The sequence below is a fragment of the Kogia breviceps genome, chromosome 7, assembly GCF_026419965.1.
Source record: "Kogia breviceps isolate mKogBre1 chromosome 7, mKogBre1 haplotype 1, whole genome shotgun sequence".
Taxonomy (NCBI): domain Eukaryota; kingdom Metazoa; phylum Chordata; class Mammalia; order Artiodactyla; family Physeteridae; genus Kogia; species Kogia breviceps.
In genome coordinates this window covers 24,203,855-24,223,976 of record NC_081316.1, presented here as the reverse complement: position 1 = coordinate 24,223,976, position 20,122 = coordinate 24,203,855, and positions in this window count along the sequence as shown.

Sequence of the window (20,122 nt, the reverse complement as noted above, 5' to 3'; positions counted from 1 at the left end):
GTCTTCTCTACTGTTTGTCCAGTGACACCTGCAAGAGTCTGGTGTTCATTGTGGTGTGTTTCTCTTGGTAGGCTCATCTACTGAGTTTGGCTTCTGCTGACTAAAGTAAGGGAAGCTGACCTAGTTGAGGAGAGTAGCTTGAAAGAATAATCTTAGTGTTGTTATATGGCCTGAGGGCTCCATGTGAACCTGTCAAAATACATACGCATGAATTAATCATCCCAAACCAAAACAAGTCCCAGCATTGAGTACAGTACAGGCACTTTTTCACAAGTGTTTGCTAAGTGAAAATAGATGAAGGACAGGGTTAATTATCTCTTGCCTTCTCTTGTAATAGATGGCATGTCATGCACCCAGAGTCAGATATTTATGTCTCCAGGAATCCTTTCACAAGAGAGGTGGAAGATCATGCCTCATATGTGGCACCTATCTTTCTTCAACTCCAGGGCAAAGAGCAAGATACATGGAACTAACAAGTGCCATTAAGCTTATGTAAAGAAAATTATTGACCTATCAACTATAAACTGTGTGAGCATATAATCAAAATATTTTCAGATACATACAGTCTCAAAGTCACTTCTCAAGCAGATTTTTTGAAAGTTACAGGAGGGTGCGTTTCACTGAAAATGGGGGAGTAAATCAAGACATGGAATCTGGGATCCAGGCATCCAGTCCAGGGGAGAGGCTCAGGGAATTCTTAGGATGCTGATGAAAGAAAGACCATAATACTATCAGCACAGCAGACTGACAATGCAACCAGCCTAGAAGAGAGGAGGACCAAGGGTCTCCAGAAAGGGTGTATTCCCCACAAAAGAAGATCTTTTGACTACACGATGGGTTTGACTTCACTGGGAGAAGTTTTATAGCTCTATGTGAGAATTTGGGAGATGAATTAATGCTAGGTACACAAAACCACAAAGGAAAAATAAGGCAATTGTTAACTACAGGAAGAAATACTTGAGAGAAAATGTAACCTTGGTATATTATGTGGCTCACCTGTGAACAATATTTTTATAGATGTTATCAGGTAAATATTTAATATTAGATTAACAAAAAATTTAGTGTAGTTATATGTGAATGAATAGCAGAGGTGAAGTGTGTGTGCTGCAGAGGGACAAGGGACAAGGAAAAGAAAAGTGGGTAAAGAGCTGAATCCTTATCCTTCATCACAGAAAGTCAAAAGATAAATGTCTAAGATTGAAAAATCAAGAACTAGCAGTATAAGCATGTCCTTTCAAGATAAAGAGGTAAATTCCAAAGAAATGGCTAAAAAGGTTGAAAGTTATTGCCTTTTGGGAGAACAACTCAAGGGGAAGAAGAATTAGAGCAGGAACTGCTGTTTTTCACTTTAAGACTGACTTTTAAAAAAGTAGGTACATATATTATTTTTAAAAATGAAATTAATAAAAGTGCCAGATATGAGCAACTGAGGGAATTGATGCAGACTTCTTCTCTTGGGGGCTTTTGATAGCTAAGCCTGTGGGGTGTTTTTAATTTAAATTTATTTATTTATATATTTATTTTTGGCTGTGCTGGGTCTTCGTTTCTGTGCGAGGGCTTTCTCTAGTTGCGGTGAGTGGGGGCCACTCTTCATCGCGGTGTGCTGGCCTCTCACTCTCGCGGCCTCTCTTGTTGCGGAGCACAGGGTCCAGACGTTGACTGAGCCAGGCAGGCTCAGTAGTTGTGGCTCATGGGCCTAGGTGCTCCGCGGCATGTGGGATCTTCCCAGACCAGGGCTCAAACCAGTATCCCCTGCATTGGCAGGCAGATTCTCAACCACTGCGCCACCACGGAAGTCCTGTTTGTTTGTTTGTTTGTTTGTTTTAAATCATATTCCCTACAGTTGCTTCATAGGGAGAAAAGGGGGCACTGAGAAGCTACAGCTCTTCAACACTTTTATTGTTTTAATATATTGGTGTTCGTGGTGAGATTTCACTTGAATTAAAAGGTCAATTGCTTTAAAAAAACATTTGTTTTAAAGTTTGAAAGCACAGACCTAGACACAACTTTCCAGGGACTAGATTTCTCTTGAAATGGATTTCTCTTGAAATGGATCCACGTACCAAGCCCAGGGACTCCCTGGCAAGGTGCAGGAGGAGAACCCCTCTCTCACCATTAGAAAGATATAAACTTCCGAGACTGAACCAGGAAGAAACAGAAAATATAAACAAACCAATCATATGTAATGAAATTGAAACTGTGATTAAAAATCTTCCAACAAACAAAAGTCCAGGCCTAGATGGCTTCACGGGCGAATTCTTTTTTTTTAATCAATCAATCAGTTAATTAATTAATTAATTTGGGGGGCTGTTTTGGATCTTTGTTGCTGTGCACAGGCTTTCTCTAGGTGCAGCGAGCAAGGGCTACTCTTTGTTGTGGTGCATGGGGTTCTCATTGTGGTGGCTTCTCTTGTTGCAGAGCATGGGCTCTAGAGGCATGGGCTTCAGTAGTTGCATCATGCAGTCTCAGTAGTTGCAGCTTGCGGGCTCTAGAGCACAGACTCAATAGTTGTGGTGCACGGGCTTAGTTGCTCTGAAGCATCTTGTTGGACCAGGGATCGAACCCATGCCCCTGCATTAACAGGCGGATTCTCAACAACTGCGCCACCAGGGAAGTCCCTTCACAGGTGAATTCTATCAAACATTTAGAGAAGAGCTAACGCCCATCATTCTCAAACTCTTCCAAAATATTGCAGAGGAAGAAACACTCCTAAGCTCATTCTATGAGGCTACCATCACCCTGATACCAAAACTGGACAAAGATATCACAAAAAAAGAAAATTACTGACCAATATCACTGATGAATACAGATGCAAAAATCCTCAACAAAACACTAGCAAACAGAATCAAACAACCCACTGAAAAGATCATACACCATGATCAAGTGGGATTTATCCAGGGATGCAAGGATTTTTCAATATATGCAAATCAATCAATGTGATACACCATAGTAACAAACTGAAGAATAAAAACCATATGATCATCTCAATAGATGCCGAAAAAGCTTTTGACAAAATTCAACACACATCTATGATAAAAACTCTCCAGAAAGTGGGCATAGAGGGAACCTATCTCAATGTAATAAAGACCATATATGACAAACCCACAGCAAACATCATTCTCAATGGTGAAAAACTAAAAGCATTTCCTCTAAGATCAGGAACAAGAGAATGATGTCCACTCTTGCCGCTATCATCCAATATAGTTTTGGAAGTCCTAGCCATGGCAATCAGAGAAGAAAAAGAAAGAAAAGGAATACAAATTGGAAAAGAAGAAGTAAAACTGTCACTGTCTGCAGATGACATGATAATATGATACATAACATGATACATAGATAATCCTAAAGGTGTCCCCAGAAAACTATTAGAGCTAATCAATGAATTTGGTAAAGTTGCAGGATATAAAATTAATGCAAAGAAATCTCTTGCATTCCTATACACTAACAACAAAAGATCAGAAAGAAAAATTAAGGAAACAATCCCATTTACCATTGCAACAAAAAGAATCAAATACCTAGGAATAAATCTACCTAAGGAGGTAAAAGACCTGTGCTCAGAAAACTACAAGACACTGATGAAAGAAATCAAAGATAACACAAACAGATGGAGAGATATACCATGTACTTGGATTGGAAGAATCAATATTGTGAAATGACTACACTACCCAAAGCAATCTACAGATTCAATGCAATCCCTATCAAATTACCATTGGTTTTTTTCACAGAACTAGAACAAAAAATCTAAAGATTTCTATGGAGACACAAAAGACCCCAAATAGCCAAAGTGATCTTGAGAAAGAAAAACAGAGCTGGAGGAATCAGGAGCCCTGATTTCAGACTATACTACAAAGCTACAGTAATCAACACAGTATGGTATTGGCACAAAAACAGAAATACAGATCAATGGAACAGGATAGAAAGCCCAGAGATAAACCCATGCACCTATGGTCAACTAATCTATGACAAAAGAGGCAAGAATACACAATGGAGAAAAGACAGTCACTTCAATAAGTGGTGCTGGGAAAACTGGAAAGCTACATGTAGAAAAATGAAACTAGAACACTCCCTAACACCATACACAAAAATAAACTCAAAATGGATTAAAGACCTAAATGTAAGACCAGACACTATAAAACTCTTAGAGGAAGACATAGGAAGAACATTCTTTGAACACATATCACAGCAAGATCTTTTTTGACACACCTCCTAGAGTAATGAAAATAAAAACAAAAATTAACAAATGGGACCTAATGAATCTTAAAAGCTTTTGTACATCAAAGGAAACCTTAAACAAGATGAAAAGACAACCCTCAGAATGGGAGAAAATATTTGCAAATGAAGCAATGGACAAGGGATTAATCTCCAAAATATACAAACAGCTCATGCAGCTTAATATCAAAAAAACAAGCAACCCAATCCAAAAATGGGGAAAAGACCTAAATAGGCATTTCTCCAAAGAAGACATACAGATGGCCAAGAGGCACATGAAAAGTTTCTGAACATCATTAGTTATTAGAGAAATGCCAATCAAAACTACAATGAGGTATCACCTCACACTAGTCAGAATGGCCATCATCAAAAAATCTACAGACAACAACTGCTGGAGAGGGTGTGGAGAAAAGGAAACCCTCTTGCACTGTTGGTGGGAATGTAAATTGATACAGCCACTGTGGAGAACAGTATGGAGGTTCCTTAAAAAACTAACAATAGAGTTACCATATTATCCAGCAAACCCACTCCTGGGCATATATCCAGAAAAGATGAAAACTCTAATTCAAAGAGATATATGCACCCCATGTTCATAGATGCACTATTTACAATATCCAGGTCATGGAAGCAACCTAAATGTCCATCGACAGAGGAATGGATAAAGAAGATGTGGTACATATATACAGTGGAATATTACTCAGCCATACAAAGGAACGAAATTGGGTCATTTGTAGAGACGTGGATGGATCTAGAGACTGTCATACAGAGTGAAGTAAGTCAGAAAGAGAAAAACAAATATCATATATTAACGCATATATGTGGAATCTAGAAAAATGGTACAGATGAACCTGTTTGCAAGGCAGAAATAGAGACACAGACGTAGAGAACAAATGTATGGATACAAAGGGGGGGAAGGGGATGAATTGGGAGATTGGGACTGACATATATACACTAATATGTATAAAGTAGATAACTAATGAGAATCTGCTGTATAGCACAGGGAACTCTACTTAATGCTCTGTGGTGACCTAAATGGGAAGGACATCCAAAAAAGAAGGGATATATGTATACTTTCAGCTGATTCACTCTGCTGTACAGTGAAAACTAACACAACATTGTAAAGCAACTATGCCCCAATAAAGAAAAAAGAATTTTACCATATGATCCGACAAACAAACAAACAATCAAAAATTTTAAATCATATTCCCTACAGTTGCTTCAGGGACAGTCATGGTGAGAAAAGCAGGAAATGAGAAGATACAACGCTTCAACACTTTTCCTGGTTTAATGTGGCGGTGTTCCTGGTGAGATTTCACTTGAATTAAAAGGTCAGTTGCTTTAAAAAACACTTTTTTTTTTTTTTTTTAAGTTTGAAAGCACAGACCTAGACACAGCTTTCCAGGGACTAGATTTCTCTTGATAGCCTGGTGGGTCTGTGTGCCAAGCCCAGGGATACCCTGACAAGGTGCAGGAGAAGGATCCCTCTCTCACCACTAAGACCTTGAGCTTTTCTGTCCAGAGGAGAAATGGATTCATGATGCCCTGTCTGCATCTTTGTATTTATTCCCTTCAGGGACCAAAGACCTGTGTCTGTGAGATGAATGATTTGGGATTGAGAGTGTGGTATGATTCTAGAAAGAGACTGTCAGACAGACATGAGGCCCTGAGCTCACGGTCAGCCTTGATGTCCCACTGCTGTACCCAGCCGAGCCAAGCCACTGGGAGCTCGAACCCGGGAGTATACCAGTATACCTATGGCAATAAAGCAAGCAGTCATTGCCTCTTCGTACCTTGCTAGGCACTGCTCTGGGCACTTCACATTATTGACCCCTTTAATCATCACAACCACACTAAAGATACTGTTGCTCTTCACATTTTACAGATGAGGAAACTGAGGCCTAAAGATGATAAGTAGCAAGGGCCAGGGACAGGATTTGAACCCAGAGCTCATGCTGTCAGCAGCTTCACTCTCCTGTCCCTCTAATCCACACACTTCAATATTCCTTTTCCTTCCATGTACCCTTATACCCTTTCATGGAGACTTTCAATTAGGACTTTTAAATCTCTCAATCTTCTGGTTTGTTTTTAGTTAAACTGGAATTTCTGCAAACATCAGACTCACCTAAAACCAAAGTCGGCAGAGAAATCCTTCATTGACAAGAATGCCTGGCTCTCACAAACAGACCATTTGAAGTCATCAGCAGCAATCGGATACCCGTGTTGTGATGGTTTGGAATTAAGGGTTTAAGTCTCACATCCAAGGGCTGACACCCAGAGAAATCACTCACTAATCTGTGATTGGTGTTCGGGCAGGGAGGTGAGGGGTTGGTTTTCTCTTGGGGAGGCCATGTGGGGCTTTCAAAAGACCCCTCCTCACAGCAGAAATCACTCTCCAACCCAGCCCCAGATACACTTGATTTGGGTGGACCCAGGTACTGAGTAAGGGATAGGGCACTGTGAATGGGCCTGGTGGCTGGGGGGCAGGAAGGAGGCTGGAAGTGGACCCTACCTGCATGACCTCTTGGTACACCCTCCATGCCCCTGTCACCCATCTCAGCCTCAGCGAGACTTCTTAGTATTTCTCCAACCTGCCAAGCCTGTACCTACCTCTGAGCCTTTGCACTTGCTATTCCCTATGTTCTTCCCCTGCCTTTTTCTCCCCACATGGGTCTCATCTCAATGTTACCTCTTCAGAGAAGCCAACCTGTCCGCCTACATTTAAAGTAGCCACATATTTCCCAGGCTTGTTTATTTCCCATATACTGTTTTTAAGGGGAAAAAGAAGACTTCATAGCACTTATCGCTAGCTGAATTTGTTTTTATTTTATTTTACTTATATATTTATTTATCTTATGCCTCTTCAGATGCCGTGAAAGCAGGGACTTTGTCTTGTGTAAATTTCATTACCCCCAGAGCCTTAGAACACTGGTAATATACAGTAGAAATCGAATGACTATTTCTGGAATAAATGAATGAATGAATGAGTGAGTGAATGAATGAATGGGGTCCACAAGCTAGATGGGGGGAAGGCTGTCTTGAGACCGTGATGAAGATCTTGCTTCCACGCTCAGGGAGAGAGCATGAAACCTTCCTGTTTCATAGGAAGGGAACCCTATGACTCTTCTGGGGAATTTAGGCCAGGATTGTGTCAAGGCCAAGGGAAGTCTGAGCCCTTTTTAGCCTTATTGTTGAGAAGCACTTGGTAGGGGGGTCAGTGGGGGGGGGAATGAGCATCCTTCATGGATGCCTCCCTAATCTCAGGCCTATGACACATCCAATCCCATGATAACCTGGCCTCTATCATTGATTTTGGGCTGTCCACTCAGTCCCTTCCCAATGTCTTTTCCTCTCCTCGGAGGTCTTTGGCTAAGGACACCTCTAAGCTGATGAGCAGGGCCGGGCATCTCTTGAACTGGGAGCTGTAACTTACTCACATCTGTAGATGTTCCTCTTCCTTTCTTTGTTCTGAACCCCACAATGAGAATACTCATCCCCAAGAGCTTCCTGTCTTGCCAGCATTATGGGGACCATGATAGTAGGGGAGTAACCCAGCTTCAGTGGGGCTTTCAGCTTAAGCCTTTTCACTCCCTCCCCTCAAGCCCCACCCCAGTGTGGTACAACCTTGTCCTAATGGGTCACCAGACTGGTGAAACCTGAATAGTTGGAGGCCAAAAGCAGCCCTTGATGACAAGAGGGTAGGGAGAAGAGAGAGTGAAGGAGGAGTGGGGGCTTCCGAGGGGGGCCTGGGAGAGGCACTGAGGCTATTTATGTTCAAATGGAGATGGATTTTTATATTTCAACTTCATTGTTTTTATCATAGTGAAATCTTATGAGGTTGATGTGAACGGAGCCCTGTATGCATTGTTATGCTATTTGGTTTTGATAAAAAGTGGCATTGTACAAGATGTTCCTTGGCCACATAAAACCTCGCTGCATAGGTAATGGTGGCACACAGCCATACCGCAGGTTGTGCAATGCAGTGGCAGCGAAAACAGAGCTGCTTCTCAGGGATTAAGGCTGGTATTTCCATTTGAACTTTAAGAAAGAGACTGATGGTACAGGAGCAACAGCAAGATATAAAATGAAAAGGAGAGAAAAAGAGGAGTGAAGGGCAGGAATAATGGAAGACAGGAAGAAAGGAATATAGGAAGGAGTGAAAGAACGAAGGCAAGAAAAAGAAAATGATACCATTTAATGGGGGAAGACTTTTTTTGTAAAAAGGGAGAGAGCTGATAGGTTCTGAAAGAGATGAAATTTCTTTGCTCTTCTTGCTACTTTCCTTCCCATCTACCTTTGTTCCAGAGCATTGCTGTAACTGTAAGTATATTCTTTTCTCTCCTTCTTTCCACGAAAGAGTAGGAGTCAAAATGTCTGAGGTGCTTCTCTCAGTTTTGTAAGTTTAGAATAGTCCAGCGATGCTCTTTCATTAGCTCCAAGGCCCAGATTTTTTTCTTCACTTGAATCTCAGCCTGGGGCTGTGGGTGTCTCTCAGTGGCCTCAATGAGATGTAAGGAGAGAAGGAGACCACTTTTTTTCTCATCACTTTCCTTTTATTTTGGCTCCTGAGAAATCAAATGCTAAGACCTACCCAAGGCTCTTTGAGAAGATACTTTAGAGGCAAGGCGGTAGAGTGGGGTGAGGGTGATTTTTGGAGTTAGATGGGTGTATGTCTGAATATTACACGGAGTATTGACAAAGTTAGAAAGCACTTAGCACATGTTAGGTGTTTGATAACTCTTGGTTTCCTTATTGACAACTCATCTCATCTCACTAGAACATTGTGGGTCATTGTCTTGGAAGAAAACAAATCTATTTCTTAGTCTGTAACTCCTAACCTTCCACTTGAGCAATGAACTTGAAGACAGTAAAAATGTCTGACCCCATTTCTAAGAAAAACTCCACCACAGGATCAGAATTCAAACAAATGGCTTCCACCTGGTGCTGGCTCTAATGACGATGACCTGATTTAGAAAGAAATCAATCCAGTTGGGGTTGAGTGCCTGGAAAACCCTGCAGAACCACATCCAGACTCATCACACACAACAGAGCTATGACCTGTCAAGGTCAGTGGTTGGCAGTTGAGTTGGGACATAGCTGAGTTCCTCTGTGTTGTCACAATTGTGCAGCATCTGATGTCCTCCCTTCCCGAACAGATCTGCATTTGCTTAAAGAAAACATGTCTAGGACTTCCAGCTCCTTCTCTCACTGGGTCTAGTACTCTCCACTCCTACCACCCTAACCTTGGTGCAGGTTCTAGATTATGCAGGACTACTTCATGCACCTGGGCCTTTGCACATGCTGCTCCTTCTGCAGGCAGTTCCCTTCTTTACCACTTCTATCTGGTGAACACCAACTCATCTTTTGTGATTCGAGTCCACCCTCGACTCCTCTGTGCAAACTTCCTGACCCCCCCCCACCTCCAACCCAGAAGAACCTACACATCCTTCTTTGGACCTCTGATGTATCCTGAACAGACCTCTCTGATAGCCCCTGTGCCTCCTTCCATTTACCTGGAAGATTTTTGTGCTTAATGACAATGTCTGATTCATTTCTGTATCCCTAATACCTAGCGCTGTACCTGGCACATAAAGGAGATCAAAATTTGATCATTGAATGAATACATGAAAGAGTGAAGTAAATGATAGGGGTAAAGAAATCTTCAGACAATCTATTGAGATATCTAAAAAAGCAAGAGGTCGGTTTTAGCATTCTGAACTATTTTACCTTTGTTATAGTTGCAAATTTATTTAAACTTTCTTCTAATGAATAACCAGATCTTTCACAGGGCAACAGTACTTGGCATGCAAGATCTTTCTGAAAAAATGGAACAGAATGTGAGTTTTTAAGATTCTATGGAAATCTATTACGCTAATAGACAGGAAGGGAAAAATAAAGAAGAGAAGAAGAGAGGAAATAAGATTAAATCATTGGACCAGAAACTGTGAGATGCTTTTACACACATAATTTCATTTGCTCTTCACAAAGAGCCTGTGGAAGTGGGTATTATTATCCCATTTTATGCATAAGAAATTCTGGCCCAGAGAAATTTTATACCTCGTAGACATTGAAAGTTGACCAAAATTTGTCTGCCTCCCCATTCCAGGGGTTGTAGAATTTTGAAGTTGGAGTGTGAAAGATTTAAAAGATCATCTAGTCTTACTCCTTGAATTTACAGATGAGAAAAACTAAAGCTCAGGGACATAGAAGTCTTGCCTCACCTCAGCAGTTGTTGGCAGAGGTGGGATTCAACCTCAGGTCCCAAAAGCTCAACCTCTTGAGGCTATAGGACAATGGTTCAAGAACAGGGGAACACGGTCCAAGCCCATCTCACCATAGTGTCTGGGTCAGGTTTATGTGCCTGGAGTAGCTAATAGCATCAGAGCTTTCAGACAAAAACAATTTCAGAAATTACAGAAATCAAGCAACTTTAGGCTGATTCTGGGAAAGGGAGACAGTAGCCTGCATATTTGACTGGCCTAAGTGGTTTTTTTTCTCATCCTTTTAAAATAAACATTTATTTATGCACAGCCAGAAGATACTATAGATTAATTGCCATTACTCATCTCTATTTTTCACTTTGGTGATATGAGCTGGTCTTTTCATGGTGCATTAGAAGATTTGCAATTATTTCAGTGAATTTAATATTTCCTTTGTCATCTTCCATTAAATGATAATTATCAAAACTTAGGAATACATGAAGAAATTTTCAATTTTTTTTCATCCAACATTTTGCAGAATCCTTGTTGGCTTTTGGAGATGTACATGCTTGAATGAGCTGACTTGGTAAGAAGAGGAAATGCACACCTGGCTGACTGTCTCCTAGGTGCTGCTAGGAGTACCTTATAGATATTATTTAATTTAATACCTTATAGGTATTATTTAATTTAATGGGGATAAGGACCCATGAACTATTTATTTTTCTTATAAGTCAGTTTTATAGAAATATAATTTAAATACAGTAGAATTCATACTTTTAGGAGTATAATTTGGTGAATTTCAACAAATATATACATAAACATAGCTACAAATAGATATAGCTATACCACAACCAAAATATCAAATATTTCCATTACTCCAAAGAGCATGCTTATGTCCCTTTATAGTCAATCCTGTCCCCTCACCCAAGGCGTCAATTTATCTGTTTTATGTCCTTTTCCAAAATGTCATATAAATGGAAGCATATAATATGCAGCTTTTTGTTCTGGCTTCTTTCACTTACCATAATGCTCGTGAGATTCATGCATATTGTGAATTACTTACCTTTATTATCCCACCTTACATATGAGGAAGCTAAATCGCAAGCTGATTTAATGATTCACGCAGGCTTATAAGCGGAGGCAGCACTCAAACACAGCCAGCCTGATTCTAGTGCCTGTGCTGGGGTCAGGGCACCTCTGCACCTGGGGTCAGGGCTCCTGGCCTTAGTCATAACACACAGAGTGGTCTTGGCTAAATGCTTCACTTGTTTGAGTTTTCCTCCACTGTATAATCATAATGCTAGCTTTACACATGGACCCCCAGATGTTGTGCAACGAACATGAGCTGCTGCTGCTTCTTTTTTTTTCATTTTTAGGCTTGAGCAGAAAATGTTCCCATATAAAGCTACAGCAAAATACCTTGGTCAAGAAAAATGCACTGTTCACGTGCTCCCTAAGGAGGTGTCTTTGGTCCCTGCCCTCTGAATCTGTGAATCCCAGTCCTTAGCTCTGGGTGCCACACCGTTGGTATTGAATGAGTATTTACTGAACGGTGAACACTATGCCTATTATTCCATCACTAGCTAGTTCAGCCACTTGCTAGCTGGGTGACATTGAGCAAGAAACAGCCTCTTGGAGCCTCAGTCTCCTTATCCGTAATATGGGGCTCAAAGGCTGTGTTGAGTGTTAAGTGAAATCTTGCTTACAAAGCACAGTGTCAAAAGTCTGGCAATACCTCTATCAGCATTAGGCTCTTCTTATTTTCCTTCTGTCACAATTATCTCTAGAATTGAATTAAAGTTCAGGTGTGATAAAATGTGTAAAGAACTATGAAAATATAAGATTTAATAAATTCACTCGACAAACATTTATCAACCACTTACAACATGCTTGGCCCTGGACTAGGCTGGGGATGCAGCAGTGAACAGACAGACTCATCCTAACAAGAGAGAAGATTATACTAATCTCTTGAGTTACTCATGCCCCCAAAAGACCCCCAGCGTATTAATTTTGTCAAATATATGTCAATAATGAGGATCATAATTGCTAACATTTATCAAGTCCTTTCTGGGGGCCAACTATGGTGTGAGAGCTCGTTACATATATGTTACTTTATTTAATCCTCCCAATAATCCTCAGAGGGGCCAAGATTCCTGTTTTCCAAGTGAGGATAAAGAAGCTCAAAGCACTGAATGACATTGCAGGTAAATGACTGAGCTGAATTTGGAACCAAAGCCTAAGGGTTTTTTTGTTTTTTCGGTTTTTTTTTTTTTTTTTTTTTTTTTTTTTTTTTTTTCGGTACACAGGCCTCTCACTGTTGTGGCCTCTCCCGTTGCGGAGCACACGCTCCGGACGCGCAGGCTCAGCGGCCGTGGCTCACGGGCCCAGCTGCTCTGCGGCAGGTGGGATCCTCCCGGACCGGGGCACGAACCCGTGTCCCCTGCATCCGCAGTCAACCACTGCGCCACCAGGGAAGCTCCCAAAGCCTAAGTTTTAAATCGCTATATTCAATAGTTTTTAATTATGTCTTATTCACTAGAAATTGAACAGCAAGAGCTGCCAGCAGGGCTGCCATGATGCAGAACCCCCAGGACATACCATCGCCTTCACTGTCTGTGTGACTCATATCTCTGGAGTGGTGCAGAGCATGGCGTGAACAGCCTAGGGGACAGCCCTGGCTGCCAAGAGGAAGGCAAGGGCTATCCTTAGCAAACTAGACTTCAGAAAGGATGCGCTTGACACCTGGTAGGTCCCTAATAAATAGCTGTTGAATTTTTAAAACTGACCTTGGCTTTCTGCTGGTTCAAGCACTCACCCAAGAGTTAACAGTCTGAAATAAAGATATCTATGCTAGAGAGATGGAAAAGCATACAAGCATTGTAAGAGTGGAGGTCACCAGTACAACCTGAGCTCACCAGCTATCACTCCTCCCAGGCACAGAGCTCTTGTTCCCGAGTTTGAGAAAATAAGGAGGAAGATACAAAAGCATGTGACTTCCTCTTAGTCACAGGTGACTTCTGGAGGAGGTGTACTTCTCAGAGAACTATGAGAGTGGGAAAAGGGAGGCACCAATGAAGCTTGAAAAGTTTTTAAACACAGAAACTTCAGCATAAGTTCGTGGTCACATAAACACACTGGCAAGTAATGTGACAATTACGATCTGGCATTTAAAAAAAGGAAAATCTTCCAGGATTCCTTTGTAAAGAGGAGGACTCTCCTTTTTAAGAGGAAGAATAAAAGAGAATTCCTCTACTCTTCTTCAAATGACCTTCTCATTCCACGCTGCACAAGTAAGCCTACCTTTTTAATCATTTATTTCTCAAACAAGAGGTTCCCAAACTTTCCCAGTAAAGGTACCCTTAGAGTCTCAGTAAACTTCACAGTGTCTGAAGCCAAAAGAGAGAATTTGCAGTTATAATATTGATTAGGTCTGTACAACCTAACAAGCATTTGTCTGCTAACAACTTACTAGCTGTCAGAAAGAATAATGCACATACATTGAAAGAAAAAAATGTTTAATTCTTAAACAACCATAATTACTTACTAATGAAATGTATGTGCCTTTTAGGCACTGCACAACTCCTCAAACTTTGGAATCAGATTGGGTATTGACACCCTAATTTTCTATTCCACAATGATTTTCACAAAACTGAGAGTATTACGCTATCTGAGGTCTTCCATGTGGAGGGGAAACCACAGAGATGGGGGAAAATAGTCTTGATCCAACATCCAGAGGACAGTGGTTGCCGGCATTGGTTCAGAATTTCAGTCATATCAAGACTGTCAAGGTGATTCTCTTGACCTTTTCCTCTTGTTTGCAACATGGCTGCTACAAGTCCAAATATCAAGTGAATGAAGCAGGAAAAAAGGAGGAAAAGGTGGTGCCAACCTCGTCTGATCCCTTTTAACAAGGAACCAAAAGCTACTTCAGAGATTTCCTCGCAGCCTAGAAGATGTTCTCTAGCAGATCTCATGGGCCAGAAACTGTGTCGTATGTCTATCACTGGCTGCAAGGAGAGCTGAGAAAGTCAGCATTTAGCTGGATACAAAGGGCTCCAAGTCAAGGCTTAGTAGCAAGAAAGGAGGGTGTGGATTTTGGGTGAACGAACAACAGTACCTACTACAGAGCCACCTTTACTCATACAAAGATCAGCAGGACAAGAATTAATTCCTGCTTTCAGTAACCTCAGGTCTAACCTGGAAACAAACAGACCTTCCCCCCAAATTCTGACTACTATAAAAAAATGATAACTAGGTACCTATTGCTGTAGGAAGGTACTTAATTTGCCTAGGAGGGTCAGAGAAAGTTCTAGGAGGGAGCTGACCACACTGTAACAGAAAGGCATTCAGAAAGTGGAACAGCAAGCACAGCGGCCCAGAGATATGAAGAAAAGAGTATATTACATGATTAGTAGAGTAGTACATGAGTAGTACATGAGTAATACATGAGTAGTACATGATCCAGTGTTTAGAGCACAGGATAGATGGCAGGAGGGTGGGGCTGGCAGGAGAAGACAGATCAGGTCATGGAATCAGCTCTGTGAAGAATCGTGTAAGAAGGGCAGTCTATCACTTCTTTTTTCCTTTGGCCCACATGACTTCCTTTGGGGAAATGTTCTGTTCACATTCTACAGGTCTGCCAGTTATGTAGGCTAACCTTCCGTTTTCTGCATGTGGTCCCCTGACCCAAACAGATCCAGAGTCCTTACAGGAATTGCTATGGATGTTGAATGAGGGACTCCATCCTAAGGAAGACATAAACCTGGGGCTGCCAGTAGCCACATTTTCCTCCTTCAGAGAGAGCTTGCTTGAAGAATGAGGGCGGGTAGGGGGTGGAGGGAGTGGGGAGAAGCTAAGGGGGAAATGGGGAGAGAGGGGCTGATGAAATAATTCTAACATCCTGGATCCAACTTAATTAAATCCATCCAGGGGTTACTTAAGCTAATAACATTTCTGTTTTTATTCAAGCCAGTTTAAGCTAGTTTTTATTAAGCTGGTTTGAGTTGGATTCCTATCATTTGTAGTTGGAAGGGTCTTGACAAACGGGCTACAACCTGGAAGCAGGAAAACCCATCAGGAGGCTCTCACCACGTTCTCTTCTCATATCTGGCTACAGGCTGGGCCTTCATGGGCTTCAAGATGACCTGCCCTGGCTGCTGGGGAGAAAAGCATAGCTCTTCTGGAGATTTCCATTGTCCCCATCTTAATCTCCAGGTGCAGTCTGAGAGAGACATTGATTCTCACCCAGCTGGCTGGATGGCACCCACTTCCTGTCCTGTGAATGCCAGCTGTCTTCCCGGGCTGTTATCTGACTCCACTATCAGCCAATGGCATCCAGGAACACGTTGGACTTCTAGGAAAAGTGATGTTCTACAAAAGCAAACACATGCGGCCAGACCTGACGGTAACTCTAGCGGTTGTGCGCACAGTGAAGCCCTGGACATCGTTCATGGCCTCTGGCATTCAGGGGCCTGGCACAAGCTCCACGTTCAGGAGCTGGCAAGATAAACAGCCCATTGACAGGCATTTCTGAGCTGGTAATGCAAATCCTTGGAGGCTGTAGGGCTGAGATAGGACTTATCATTGCTTCCAAGGAGTTTCACCTGCAGATTTTAGCGCATCTTACATTCGAAACCAGACCTCTACTAGCTGGGTGAGCCTAGGGAAGTTACTTCACCTCTCTGAGTGTCTGCTTCCTCAATTTTAAGTAGGCATGATAATGGTATTTGCTAACGTGTACTGAGGGCCTACTATGTACCAGGGCTGCTAAGCACTGTACATGTAGACACCTCCCTCTGCAGGGGCTGACACATTTTGAGATTTTAATCTGGGTTTGTCATTGCTAGTATTATCTGTGGTACCATAGAAACCATCAGCTTCAACTGGATCTTTTAAGGAATAAGAAAAGTGGCACCAGGAAGCAGTGAATGGCTTTCCTAAATTCATATAGCATAATCAGTGACACAGCAAAATCTAGAACCCAAGTCTCATCCAAATTAAGTTACATGACCCAAAGCAAGAAACATTATAGGGTATCTATAAATTAACCTAGAATATATATGACTTCTATGGAAAAAAAAATTTAAATCCTAATGAAAAACATAAAACCTTATCTGGATAAGCGGCAGTTAGAGATATTCTATGCTCTTGAATGGGCATTTTCAGATTATAATGGTAACAATTATTCCCAGAATAATCCATGCATTAAATGTGATCAGATACCAGTTGGGCTTTTTGAGGACGTTGAAAAATGGTTTTTAAAATGTCTTTGGAGGAAGAGAGATCCATCTAAGTCAACTTTAGAAAAGCAGTAGAGGAGAGAATTGCCTTACCAGTCATTGAGATGCATCAAAAGGTTACGGTAGTAAAAAATAGTTTGGTATTGTTGCAAGAGTGGACAAACAGATCTATGAAACATCCAGAGAGGTGAGAGTCAGACCCATGTGTATATGGAGCCTAACGTATGGTAAAGGAGGGCATCTCAGTTCTATGGGGGAAAGGCCAGATTGCTTAGTAGATGGAGTACAGGAAACTGCTTCACTATCTGGAGAAAAATAAAACAGGATCCCTACCTAAGGAGGTTCCAGATGAATAAAACAGCTAAATGTGAAAGATAAAATATCAAATGTTAGGGAAAAAAAGTGAAACATCTTTGTGATCTAGGGGTAGGAAAAGATTTCACGAGCAATATAAGGATTTCTTTTCAGCAAAGGACATTATGGGCAAAGTTACTCAACAAATGACAGGAAAGATAAAAATTTTCTGATATCTAAAATTGAAAAGGTATTTATATATGGCAGACCTCAGAGATATTGCGGGTTTGGTTCTAGATCCCTACAATAAAGCGAATATCCCAATAAAGCGAATCACATGAATTTTTTGCTTTTCTCAGAGCATATAAAATTTTGTTTATACTGTACTGTAGTGTAGTAAGTGTGCAGTAGCATTATGTCTAAAAGAACAATATGTACCTTAATTAAAAAATACTGCTAAAAATTACTAACCATCATCTGACAACACCACAGAGTTGCCACAAACTTTCAATTTGTAATAAAAAAAAAGAGCAGTATCTACAAAGTGCAGTAAAATGAAGAATAATACAACAAGGTATGCCTGTGTAGCATGTGTGATATCCTCCTACTCAACCAGAAGAGAACAATCCCTGTGGGAAAATGGGAAAAGATTGCCTTATGGAAAATTACAGAAGAAGAAATCTTAAAAGTTAATAGATAAATGAAGAAATGCTCGAAATCATTAATAGTCAATAAAATAAAAATTAAAGCAATAAGGCAGCTTTAAACCTATTAGATCGAAAAATTAGAAAGCTGTATAATGCAAGTGTTGGTTGGGTATAGGGATAAAGAAATCCAGACTCATTGATCTACACTGATGAGAGTGGATCTAGATTATTTAATCTGGGTTATGTAGTGAAATTAAAAATATATGCATCCCCAATGGCCCAGCAATCCCATTCCCAGACATAAATCCCAAAGAAATTCTTGCCAAGCTCTAAAAGGGATAGATTGTATTATTGTTCGCAACTATTTGCTCCCCATTCCCAAGGAAAGGACTACACACCTCCACCCATCTCCATGTGATTTTCAGTGCCTGACTGTAGGAGATTGTCTTCTCTGCCCCAGTGTCAGTCTTAGCCATGTGACTTGCTTTGGCCAATGAAACAGAGTGGAAGTGATGTATGCCAACTGGAACAGAAGCTCCAAATGCTATTGCATGTTCTCTCCAGCTCTCTTGCTCTTTTTCTTCTGCCAGCAGTAGGGCTTGCTCCAAATAAGGGCTGTTCCTTCATCCTGGATCCTGGAATGAAGACACACAGCACAGGAGGGAGCCTGTTGCCACCAGCTACAACATGTGATGTGAACAAGGAAGGAAACTTTGTGGCTGTAAGTCACTGAGGTGTCTTCTTTTGTCTTGTTTATTATAGCAGCAAACTAACCAATACAGGGACACATAAAATAATTGTTCGTTGCAGTATTATTCATTATCATAGCAGATAGTTGCGGGCAGCCTAAGTGTCAGTCACTGATAAAACATGGTACACACCGTAGGGTATTAAGAAATCACAATATGCAAAAGATTACATGTTCACATGAAAACGTGGATGAACCTCAAGAAGAGTGTTTAGTGAAAATGTTAAGAAATAAAATCATATATATAACCAATTAACATAAGAACACAAAACGACAACTCTCTATTTTTGCAATAGTATGTACCTATAAAAAGATTAAAACATTGGCATGATTGTCTAGGGGATGAGAGGAGAATGGGAGTGAGATATGGAGATAAATCGAATTTTTAAATGTCCAGCCATTTAAAAATTTAAAGAGCAATTTGAAAAAAATAAAAGGGAAAGGGAGCTACAGCTCCTGAGGACCTGTTTGGTGCTTTTTCTTCCATATCCCATTGATTCTTGTATTACTCCCAGAATAACGATAATGCCTTATTTCATAAATTGCTTCATATGTTTTAACTACAATATTTCCTCTGATCGCCAGAAGAACCCTGTAAAATAAGGAGGACAGATGTCATAATTCTCATTTAACACATTTCTAAACAGGGCTGGGGTGTCCACTGGTTTTGCTGGTAAGAGATTAATAGATGCTTACCTTGACATAGTATGTAGTATGTGACAGGCCCTATTCTGAGTATTTTATAGGCTTAACGCATTGAAATTTCTCCGTCCCAAGGGTAGGTCCTATTATTGTCATCTTCTCTATTTTACAGCAGAGGAAACTGAGGCACAATGGAGTGACTTGCCATGAAAATAGTACGTAGTGGGTTTAGGATTTGAGTCTAGACATTCTGACTCTAGAGTTAGGGTGACCACATATTTTAAAGCCCCAACTGGGACAGTTTTAAGAATAAAAAAGGGTGCTAATAAGAATTAGTCTGGGGCTACATCCATAAACTAAGATGTCCTGGGAAAAACAGGACATGTGGCATGAGGCAAAACCCAAGCTTCCAGACACTCTGTTATGCTGCCTCTCAGAAGGAAGCCCAGGCCCCTTAGTCCATAAGTCAGTGTCCTTTTCATCACAGCAGGACTTAACTAACAGTCCCAACTTAAAATTAGATCTTGCCAATTCTCTGCAAAAATAACAACAGAAATTGGCTTCATGAGTATTTAGAAAACGGAAATGGGAAAAGTGAGCTGGTTTCAGAGCTGAAAAGCAGTTGAGTTGGGCCCTCCGGGCCTTGTGTGGGGGCTTTCATTGGCAGGATGATAAAGCCCCAGTTAAGTTTTGGCTCCAGGTCAAAGAAAAAAGGATAAAGAATCTGGAGATGTGAGCTCTCACTCCTGATCTGGGGCTAAATTGGCGGGTCGACAGAAATCACGTTCCTCTAAAACAGGGCACTCCACCCCTGTAAAATGGAGATACTTCTGCTCCTTTCCCACCCAACCACTTCAGGAAGAATGAATGATTACACTGTAATAGCTATGCTAAACTGATGCTTACAAAGTGGCAGCATTCACTCACTGCCTTATATCCATGATCTCATTTATCACAATAACCCTGGAAGCAAGTATTATTATTGTTGTTGCTGTTATTATGATATCCATTTTGCAGATGAGGAAACTGAGGCTAAACGATGTTCAGATGCTTGCTGAAAGTTACACATTTTGTAATAAATCCAGGTCTATCTGCCTTAGAGCCCATGCTCTAGGACACATATTTGCTCCCTATGAGAATTTAGTTTAG